This window comes from Mandrillus leucophaeus, unplaced genomic scaffold, assembly GCF_000951045.1.
Source record: "Mandrillus leucophaeus isolate KB7577 unplaced genomic scaffold, Mleu.le_1.0 Scaffold67, whole genome shotgun sequence".
NCBI classification, from domain to species: Eukaryota; Metazoa; Chordata; class Mammalia; order Primates; family Cercopithecidae; genus Mandrillus; species Mandrillus leucophaeus.
In genome coordinates, this window is record NW_012107252.1 from 3,631,097 (window position 1) to 3,642,802 (window position 11,706).

Genomic DNA, 11,706 nt, shown 5'->3' on the forward strand with positions numbered 1-11,706 from the left:
CCCGTCTCGGCCTCCCAAAGTGCTGGGATTACAGGCTTGAGCCACCGTGCCCGGCCGAAAATTTCTTGAACCTGGGAGGTGGAGGCTGCAGTGAGCTCAGATGGCGCCACTGCACTCCAGCCTGGGTGACAGAGTGAGACCCTGTCTCGAAAGAGAAAAGAAAAGAAAAGAAAAGAAAAGAAAAGAAAAGAAAAGAAAAGAGAAAAGGAAGAAAAGGAAGGAAAGGAAGAAAGAAAGGAAAGAAAGAAAGGAAACAAGCAGATGAGGACTAAAAGGATCCCTAGCTGCCCTCATTTCTCATTAGCATAAGACATTCATACTAGTGCCATGACAGCTTACAAATGCCATGAAAATGACCTGGAAGTTACCTCTCCTTTCCTAGAAAGTTCTAAATAACCTGCCCCATCAATTGGCATTAGTCCACCCCTTAATTTGCATGTAATCAAAAGTGGGTATAAGTGAGTATAAATACAACTGCCAACAACCCATAAGTTGCTGACTTTGGGCACACTGCCTATGAATTAGCTTTGCTCCAAGAGGAGCAGTACCACTCAATAAAAAATTGCTGTCTAAGACTACCTTCTTGTCCTTGAATTTTTTCCTGGGGAAAGCCAAGAACCCTCCTGGGCTAAGCACCAATTTTGGGGCTCGCCTATACGGCATCAAAGAGATGTGATTTTCTAAATTCTTATTCACTTTTTTGTCCACTTGATTTGTCTTGGAATGAGTGTGTATTAAAATTTTCCCTTGCTAATGTGCTTCTACTTTGTCTATAGCTCTTGTAGTTTTTATGAAAGTTGATTGTTGTTATTGAGTATGTATATACATTATGTATGTGTACTATATATATATGTAGTATCTCCATTGTTCATTTATCCATTAACATTATGAAAAGGACCTCCTGGCCGGGCGGGGTGGCTTACGCCTATAATCCCAGCACTTTGGGATGCTAAGTGGGGGCAGATTACCTGAGGTCAGGAGTTCAAGACCATGTTTACTAAAAATACCAAAAATTAGCTGGGAGTAGTGGCGGGCGCCTGTTATCCCAGGAGGCTGAGACAGGGGAATCACTTAAACCTTGCACTCCAGCCTGGGCAACAAGAGCGAAACTCTGTCTCAAAAAAAAAAAAAGGTCCTCCTTTTTCTTTTTAATGCCCTTTGGTCACAATTCTATATTGACAGGTATCAGCATCATAACTTCTGCCTGTATTTTGCATTTTGCCTAGTATGTGTTTGTCCTTCCTTTTATTTTTAAATGTTCTTAATTTCTTTGTTTAATTTCTTTGTTTTAGGTGTATCTTATACATAGCATAAAGCTAGACTTTGCTTTGTCTGACAACTTGAAAATACTTTTATATAATATGTGAGTTAGCCTCATTTACAGTATAGATACAAATCAATCCACGTGCTTGTTTTTTCAGTCATGGAGTATTTTACTACATGGTCATCTATCTTCTCTCTCTCATTCTCTAGCCCTTTAAAAAATATTGCTCTTGGGATTTAGGGAGTTTAATATTTTGTTCTGTTACATTTAAAATAATACATTTGCAGGCTGGGCACAGTGGCTCATGCCTGTAATCCCAGTACTTTGGGAGGCTGAGGTAGGTGGATCACCAGAGGTCAGGAGTTCAAGATCAGCCTGGTCAACATGGTGAAACTCTGTCTCTACAAAAATACAAAAATTAGCTGGGCATGATGGTGGGTTCCTGTAATCCCAGCTACTCCAGAGGCTGAGGCAGGAGAATCACTTGAACTTGGGAGGCAGAGTTTGCAGTGAGCCAAGATCGAGCCATTGCACTCCAGTCTGGGTGACAGAGCAATTCTCCATCTCAATAAATAAATAAATAAATAAATAAAATAATACATTTGCAAAATACTATTTTCCATCTTCTTAAAGATAATGGTCTGTTAGTTCCCTGATTTGAGAAATACTAAAATTCTTAACTAGTGACAACTTCCTCATCTTCCCTTCCCTCTCCCTGACATCTATGTCAAGTAATATATTATTACTTCCTCTTTATAACCACAAAGCAATTGACGAGTTTATCCTATTTTTCATATATTCTCCCTTCTTCCCTCCCTCCTTTTTTTTTTTTTTTTTTTCCCCCAGAAACAGAGTCTCACTCTGTTGCCCAAGCTAGAGTATAGTGGCAGAATCAGCTCACTGCAGCCTTGAACCCCTGGGCTCAAACGATCCTCCTGCCTCAGTCTCCCAAGTAGCTGGGACTACAGGTGTGTGCCATCACATTTGGCTATTTGTTTTTATACACATTTATTTTTGTAGAGATGGAGTCTTGCTATGTTGCCCAGGCTGTTTTTGAACTCCTAGCCTCCAGTGATCCTCCCACCTCGGCTTCCCAAAGTGCTGGGATTACAGGCGTGAGCCGCTGCGCCCGGCCCCCCCGCCATTTGTCACAGATGCACTTTATCTACATTGTCAGCGCATATAACAATTATACACCATTCTGTCACCTTTCTCCTCAATATTTACTTTTAGTGTTACAATTAAATATATTCAATGTTTACCACTAATCCTCATTTTGAAGCATATCCAGGTTTTTCTTGATGTCTGAAGCTTGTTCTCTGGTAGATTCCTCAGAAATAATCTCATGGGAACAATATTTCCTGAGTTCTTACATGTTCGTCACAGTTTATCCATGGCCTTTGTACTGTATGGTCAGCTCAGCTGGATAAAAATGCTTGGCTTACATTTTATTGAATATTTTAAGCATGTCACCTTATTGTCTCCTGACATAAAGTGTTTCCATTGAAAACTCTGATGAAAATCTGATTTTTTTTTTTTTTTTGAGATGGTGCCTCACTCTGTCGACCAGGCTGGAGTGCAGTGGTGCAGCTCGGCTCAATGAAACCTCGGCCTCCCGGGTTCAAGCGATTCTCCTGCCTCAGCCTCCTGAGTAGCTGGGATTACAGGTGCCCACCATGATACCCAGCTAATTTTTTGTATTTTTAGTAGAGACGGGTTTTCACCATGTTGGCCAGGCTGGTCTCAAACTCCTGACCTCAAGTGATCCGCCCACTTGGCCTCCCAAAGTGCTGGGATTACAGGTGTGAGCCACCATGCCCGGCCTCTTTTCTTTTTTCTTTTTTTTTAAGTTCCTGCCCAAAGATCAAAAAGTTCAGTAATTTTTTTCTTCCTGTGATTAAGAGCAATGGAGAAAAGTTCAATGCTTTTATTAGTATATGTCTCAGTGTTGATCATTCCAGGCTAATTTTATCAGTTATGTGGTATGCCCTTTCAATATATCTTCTTACATGCCAGGAATGTTTTCTTGAATTACAGTTCTTAGCAGTTGCTTTGTTTTATTGCTTTGACTTTCTTTTTCAAGTTCTCCTGTTATAGACATTCTGAATCATGTTTGCCTGCCCTCTATATCACTTTCTCTCAAACCTTTTCTTATTTCTTCCTTAATTTTCATTTGATTCTTTTTTCTTTTCTTTACTTTTTTTTTTTTTTTTTTTGAGACAGAGTCTTGCTGAGTCACCCAGGCTGGAGTGCAGTGGTGTGATCTTGGCTCACTGCAACCTCTGCCTCCTGGGTTCAAGTGATTCTTTGCCTCAGACTCCCGAGTAGCTGAGATTACAGGTGTGCGCCACCATGCCCAGCTAATTTTTTTTTTTTTTTGTATTTTTAGTAGAGATAGGGTTTCACTATGTTGGTCAGGCTGGTCTCGAATTCCTGGCCTCAAGTGATCTGCCAGCCTTGGCCTCCCAAAGTGCTGGGATTACAGGCACAAGCCACTGGGACAGGCCTTGATTCCTTTCTTTTTTCTCGTTTCCATCCTCTGTTTACTATGTGTAATTTTTAGTGCTATTTATTATTCTTTTGTTCCTTCCAGTTTAGTCTTTATTTCTGAAACATTTTTCTGTTATTTCTAATTCTTTTCTTTCTTTTCTAAGCTCTGTTTTCTCTTTATGTCTTCTTACTGCTGACCCACTCTGAGTGAGCTTTAAAATGTTAACTTTGTATCACTCTTTCATAGCTTCTATTATTTTCTTAATTTCCTTTGTTCATTTAAAAATATTACATTACAGGCCAGTGTAGAGGTTCATGTCTGTAATCTCAGCACTTTGGGAGGCTGAGGCGGGCAGATCACCTGAGATCAGGAGTTTGAAACCAGTCTGGCCAACATGGTGAAACCCTGTCTCTACTAAAAATACAAAAATTAGCTAGTGTGGTGGCACGCACCTGTAATCCCAGCTACTCAGGAGGCTGAGGCAGGAGAATTGTTTGAACCCAGGAGATGGAGGTTGCAGTGAGCCAAGATCATGCCACTGCACTCCAGTCTGGGGCATGGAGCGAGACTCTGTCTCCAAAAAAAAAAAAAAAAAGAAATATATTTGCCCAATGTAGCCACCTTGCCAATAGTCTTGGATATGTATCCCTCCTGTTCTGTTGCCAACAGGTATCTACACTTTCTTTCTCCTTCATCTCCAGGCTATCTGTTCAGGTCTATTTGTACACTATTCACTTAGATTTTCCTCAGTGAGTGAGGGCTTCAGGTTTCTCTCTGGAGATTTTCTGGAGCATTGAGGACCCGGGCTGCCCTGCTTCCCTCAAGCCTTCCAGTACTCCCACTGTACTCACCTGAAAACCAGAACATGCATAGCCGCCTCCAGCTGTGACTGTTCCGTTTCACCAGCCAAGGTCTCCAGTCTGAGTGGGCTCCTTCCTTTCACAGGTGAGTACTTGCTGGTGATTTCTAAATTCAGCCTTTGGCTTCTCTGTGCCTCCTCCTTCACTGTTGATGATACTGCACAGGTCCTTCTGCAGTTTGGTTGCACCAGCTCATATTCTAAGGTTTGTGGGGGATATTTTGTCCCCTGGTTTGTTGAAAAAATCACATGCATCTTTTTTTTTTTTTTTCCTTTTCTGTCCTTGTTACTTTGCTTGGTGGGTTCTATGCCACATGGATCTGTCTCCCCAGCAGCTGAAAGCTAAAATTGTTTCACCGAATAGAGTTACCTTACTCAAGAATAGCCTCCTTCTCAGGACTGCTCACAACTGATGGCTGGTTGACATGGGAAGATAAGGGCCTGGGCTCCTCACCCCATCTGGGGACAGACAATTCTGAAGGGTCATTCTACCCATGGGATCAAGGAAGGCCTCATTGGGACTTCAGTCACTGTCACACTTCCCCCTTTGCCCAGTCATGCTTTTCTTTTTCCCTCCACAGGTGCTGATACTGAGAGTACGCCCTAATAAACTTCCACTGCGCTGCTCTGTTTCAGAGTCTGCTTCCAAGGAACTCAACTGGCGGCACTCTCCTTTTTTCCTTTTTTTTATTTAGAATCTCATCCCCACAACGATTTTCTTTAAAGATCTCAATTGGTTTTATTTGTCATTCTAGAATCAGGTAACACTTCATTTATAAAATAGAAAAAGTGTTTCCGGTACTCGGTTTTCATGAGGGGATATGGAGGGATACAAACAACTCCCCTGTTCTCTCCAGCGTACTCGGGCCTTTCGCTCTGGAGTAAGGTGTGTGTGCTCTTGCCTAGAGACGGGAGGCAAACATGTAACTTCAGGTCACCCCCTGCTAGAAAGACCCCCAGATAACTTTGTTTAGAACCCATCTCAGTGTTTTTTGTTTTGTTTTGTTTTTTTTAAAGAATAAGCTGGCCGGGTGTGGTGGCTCATGTCTAAATCCCAGCACTTTGGGAGGCTGAGGTGGGAGGATCACTTGAGGCCGGGAGTTTAAGACCGGCCTGGGCAGCATAGTGAGACTCTGTTTCTATAAAAAATAATTAAATTAGCTGAGTGTGGTGGTGCACACCTGTAGTCCTAGCTACTCAGGAGGCTGAGGCAGGAGGATTTGGGCTTGAGCCCAAATATTCAAAATTGCAATGAGCTATGATTACCCCACTCCATGCACCCTGGGCAACAGAACTAGACCCTTTCTCAAAAAGAAAAAGAAAAAAGAACAAGCCTAGCTCATAGTATACAGAACAAGGTAAGAGGGACAGGATTTCAAAACATGCCTATACTTTCTGAGCGTGAGAAAGTAATCACAACCTCATCTCCATTTTTTTGGCAGCTGTTTGTGTCCACAGATTCTTTTTTTTTTTTTTTTTTTTGAGAAGGAGTTTTGCTCTTGTTGCCCAGGCTGGAGTGCAATGGCGTGATCTCGGCTCACCGCAACCTATACCTCCCAGGTTCAAGCAATTCTCGTGCCTCAGCCTCCCAAGTAGCTGGGATTACAGGTGCGTGCCACCACGCCCAGCTAATTTTGTATTTTTAGTAGAGACGGGGTTTCTCCATGTTGGTCAAGCTGGTCTTGAACTCCCGACCTCAGGTGATCCACGCACCTCGGCCTCCCAAAGTGCTGGGATTACAGGCGTGAGCCACCGCACCTGGCCTATGCCCACAGGTTCTTAGCAGCATTTCAGGCACCCATCTCCGGTCTGACCCCACTGCTACAGAAGCAAAAGCAGCTCTGGGTCTTAGGACTTCTTGGACAATTAAACATTCTTTCCTTCAATCAGAGGACAAGAGCAGTGTGAGTGCTCGGCAATGGCTTTGATAGGGAAAAGGAGGAAAGACCTTTTGATCAGCCTCTGTCTCTGGGTGAAATTTCAATTTCCATCCTATGTGGAATATAAAATCAAAGTAGTCTTGTTTATAGAAGACACATGGCAAACCCTGAAAAGGGTCTATTATATGAAGCTTTTATTCCCCCTGTCAAATCCTCTGTTTCATTTTAACACAAAACAGTTTTGAGGGATGGTGATGGTCCCTGCATTGTTTTTGTCTTTAATGGCAATGCCTTTAATATTTAGCCAATTAATACATTTGCTCTTAGTGTCTGAAAACAAAACCACACACACACAACTCTTTATCATGATTAGGAAATGTCCTTTTTCTCCTGTTTTACTTAGTGTTTTTACTAGAAATGGTTCTTGAATTTTCACCACTGCCGTAAAATGTAATTGTGTGGTTTTCAATTTTTTTTTTTTTTTTGGAGACAGGGGCTGGTTCTGTCACCCAGGCCGGAGTATAATGGCAAAATCTCAGCTCACTGCAGCCTCTGCCTCCTGGGCTCAAGTCATCCTCCCATCTCCACCTCCCAATTAGCTGGGACTACAGGTGTATACCACCATGCCTGACTAATCTTTGTGTTTTTTGTAGAGATGGATTTTCATCACGTTGCCCAGGCTGGTCTTGAACTCCTGGGCTCAGGAACTCCTCCCACCTCGGCTTCCCAAAGTGCTGGGATTAGAGGCGTGAGCCACCACACCCGGCCTGTGGTTTTCTATTTTATTTTATTGATGTGATTAATTAGATTGTTGGGTTTTCCTAATGTTGAACTATTCCCAAGGGCTTCAAATAAATTCTATTTTCAGGTTTATTCTTAGGTGCTTAATAGTTTTTGTTGCTATGGTGAATGGGATCTTACTTTCGATTACATTTTCTAATTGGTTATTGCTGTTATATAGGAAAGCTATTGATTTTGTACATTGATCTTGTATGTGGTCACCTTGCTGAATCCTCTTACTAGTTCTAATGGTTTGTCAATTGATTTTTTTAGGTTTCTCTATATAAGCGATAGTGTCATCTGCAAATAATCACAATTTGTCTCTTTTTTTCTAATGTTTATGCTTCTTAGGGCCTTCTTTCTCTTCTTGAATTAGAGAGAACATCTGGTGCCATTCTGAACAGTAGTGGTAAAGGACATTCTCATCTTACTTTCTAACTCCAGTTGGAAAGCTTCTATTGTTTCACCATTACCTAACATTTGCTGTAGGTTTTTATCATTGTTTTATAAAAAACAAAACATGTATCAATTAAGCATTTTTCCCTAGTTTGCTAGGAGAGTTTTTCTTCTTTTATATTATTAATGTGCATTTAATTTATTCAGATAATTGTGTTTTTTATGTTTACATCATTAATAAATACATATATTCTAATGCGAACCATTTTAGAAAGCTGGGATAAATCCTCCTTACACTTGATGCATTGTTCTTTTTTTTTTTTTAGACAGAGTCTCGCTTTGTCACCCAGGTTGGAGTGCAGTGGTGCGATCTCAGCTCACTGCAACCTCTGCCTCCCAGGTTTGAGTGATTCTTCTGCCTTAGCCTCCTGAGTAGCTACGATTACAGGCACACACCACCATACCCGGCCAATTTTTGTATTTTTAGTAGAGATGAGTTTTCACCATGTTGGCCAGGCTGGTCTCCAACTCCTGACCTCAACTGATCCACCTGCCTCAGCCTCCCAAAGTGCTGGGATTACAGACATGAGCCATCATGCCTGGCTGAATTGTTCTTTTAATACACTGTTATATTTAATTTGTTGTTGTTGCTTTTTGGGACAGGGTCTTGCTCTGTCACCCAGGCTGAGTGCAGTGGCACAATCACAGTGCACTGCAGCCTCCAATTCCTAGGCTGAAGAGATCCTCCTGCTTCAGTCTCCCAAGCAGCTGGGACTACAGATGCGTGCCACCATACCAGGCTAAGTTTAAAAAAAAAGTTTTGTAGAGATGGGGTCCTGCTTATGCTGCCCAGGCTGGTTTCAAATGCCTGGCCTCAAGCAATCCTCCCTCTTCCCAAAGTGCTGGCCATACAGGTGTGAGCCACTGTGCCCGGCCATGCTACATGTAATTTATTAACATTTTATTCAGGACTTTTGTTTTATTGTTCATAAATGAGATTTTTTTTTTTTTTTTTTTTTCCTGTGGTCTGGCTTTGGTTTCATGATATACTAGTCAGGAAATTGTGCTGGGTGGCATTCCATCTTTTCTTACATTCTTTTTTTCTTTCTCTTTTTTTTTTTTTTTTTTTGACAGGGTCTTACTTTGTTGCCCTGGAGTGCAGTGTCCATGTCCTGGGCTCAGGCAATCCTCCTGCCTCAGCCTTTTGAGTAGCTAGGACTACAGGTGCATATCACCATGCCTGGCTAATTTTTACTTTTTTTACTTTTTTTTTTTGTAGAGACAGGGTCTTGCCATGTTGCCCAGGTTGGTCTTGAACCCCTGGCCTCAAATGATTCTCCTGCCTTGGCCTCCCAAAGTGCTGGCAATCCATGTGTGAGCCACTGTGCCCGGCCCTTACTTTCTTAAATAGTTTACATAAGATGAGAATTACATATTCTTCAAAGGCCCTCTTGATAGGCTCTGGTATTTATATTATGCTATTTTCATAAGCTGAGAAAAATTTTAACTAATATGCTCTAAAGCTGGGGTCCCTAACCCTCAGGCCATGGACTGGTACCGGCAGACGGGCGAGCATTATCGCCTGAGCTCCACCTCCTGTCAGATCAGCAGTGGCATCACATTCTCAAAGGAGCACGAACCCTGTTGTGAACTGCGCATGCGAGGGATCTAGGTTGCGTGTTCCTTAAGATAATCTAATGCCTGATGATGATCTGAGGTGGAACAGTTTCATTCTGAAACCATCCCCACCCCGTCCTTCCATCCATCTGTAGAAAAATTGTCTTCCACGAAACCGGTCCCTGGTGCCAAAAAGGTTGGGGACTGCTGCTCTAAAGTTAACTTTAATAGGCTGGGCACGGTGGCTCACGGCTATAATCCCAGAACTTTGGGAGGCTGAGGTGGGCAGATCACTTGAGGTCAGGAGTTCAAGACCAACCTGGCCAACATGATGAAGCTCCGTCTCTACTAAAAATACAAAAATTAGCTAAGCGTGGTGGCAGGCATCTATAATCCCAGCTACTCGGGAAGCTGAGGCAGGAGAACCTCTTGAACCCGGGAGGCAGAGGTTGCAGTGAACCAAGATCGTACCACTGGGCTCCAGCCTGGGCAATAGAGCGAGACTCCATCGAAAAGAAAAGAAAAGAGAAGAAAAGAAAAGAAAGTTGACTTGAATTAACAATAATCTGTTACTTGAAGGTCAACTAGGACTCACCCATTTATAATTTTCAGTCGGTTACCTTTCAAAATTGTAACTCATTCTTGTTTTTCTGTGGTTGTTGCTCTATCTGGTTCTCCAACTCTTTTTGGAACAATTTTGGCTGCTTGTACTTCCTGGAAAATATAACTAAGAACTATGACTTGTAGCTGACACAGGAATTGGTATCAGAAAGGCATGAATTTGGTATTTAGGTTTGGGCAGTAAAAATCTAGCTAAACTTAAAGATAGCATTTGGCTTGCAGAGAATAGATTACCACCTTCAATTGATTATTACCCTGAATGATAGATTCCTTGAAGGCAAAACTTTGGGGAACCAAGTAATTTTTCTCACAGAATGTGATGGGAGGCGGGGGCAGAGGGAATTTGTGAACTGTGCAGTGAAGAGGGGTTTCTGTTAACTATTCTGGTCAGACTAAAAAAAAAAGACTGATAGGCTCAATACCCTAAAATTTGGCTCAAGATAAGTCTCAAATCATTGATTTTCTATGTGTATGATAAAAATAATTTATCTCTTGCAGTCGTGGAGCTGATTATAGCTGGAACTGAAATTTGAAATGTGATACTGATAATTGCTGGAGCACAGTATGAGTGAAATTCACACACTGCCAGGTCTCTCATGTGAATGCTGGGGTTCTGATCAGAAAAGAAGGCATTTAGATAACTCAAGCCATCCCAGATTCTACCCTCTTGAGCCTCTCTCCTGCCAGCAGAAATGGCTCCTCTTCCCCTGATGTGGCTAATGCATGACTTCTTAAAATCACTGTCAGCAGGAGGAAATACAAGTGATAGTTCCGACACCTTCTGGCAAATCAAGAATGCACTAGGGTCAAAGCAACTTAGATTCACTGAAATAAAGTACGGTGGACCCTTGAATACACGGGTTTGAACTGCAGGTGTCTACTTATGCATGGGTTCTTTTGTTTTTTGTTTGTTTGTTTTTTTGAGATGGAGTCTCACTCTACTGCCACGCTAGAGTGCAGTGGCGTGATCTCGGCTCACTGCTACCTCTGCTTCCCGGGTTCAAGCAATTCTCCTGCCTCAGCCTCCCAAGTAGCTGGGACTACAGTTACATGTAACCAAAAAAATTAAAAAATTTTTGAATTTTTAGTAGAGATGGGGTTTCACCATGTTGGCCAGGATGGTCTCGATCCCTTGACCTCGTGATCCGCCCGCCTTGGCCCCCAAAGTGCTGGGATTACAGGCATGAGCCACCGTGCCCGGCCTGCACGGGTTCTGCAGGCCCAACTGCAGGACTTGAGTATGCATGGATTTGTGTATACACAGGGGTCCTGGAGACAATCCCCCAGGTACACTGAAGAACAAACTACAAATCCCATGAAAACACATCTCAGTGATATTTCTGGAGGTCCAGTGTTCTAGGATATGTCACAATGTTCCCTTAGAACAAGTTGCTTCACCTTATACCCTGCAAACATACAAAGAGGAATAATACTATATGTTATAGTTTCTAAGATGCATATTTTTTCACATTAAAAAATAATTTATTGACATGAAATCTACCTAACGTAAAATTAAGATGAACAATTCAGTGGCATTTAGTCCAGTTGCAAGGTTGTTGTCATACCCTGTCCCCCATTTTAACATCTCTGAAATGGTAATGCATGCTTATAATTAATGGTAATCATGGCTTAATTGATGGTGGGTTTTTTCCTCTTTCTTTTCTTTTTCATTTTTCTTTTTTTTTTTTTTGAGACAGGGTCTCACTCAGTCACCCAGGCTGGAGTGCAGTGACATGAACATGGCTCACTGCAGCCTTGACATCCTGGGCTCAAGAGATCTCCCTGCCTCAGCCTCCCA

General features: G+C 42.2%; 1 pseudogene; it reads right to left on the reverse strand.

Annotated features, from left to right (window-relative positions):
* LOC105555125 overlaps positions 1–11,485 on the reverse strand; it is a 26,075-nt pseudogene extending 14,590 nt beyond the window's left edge.
* Between the last annotated feature and the right edge of the window lie 221 nt (positions 11,486–11,706).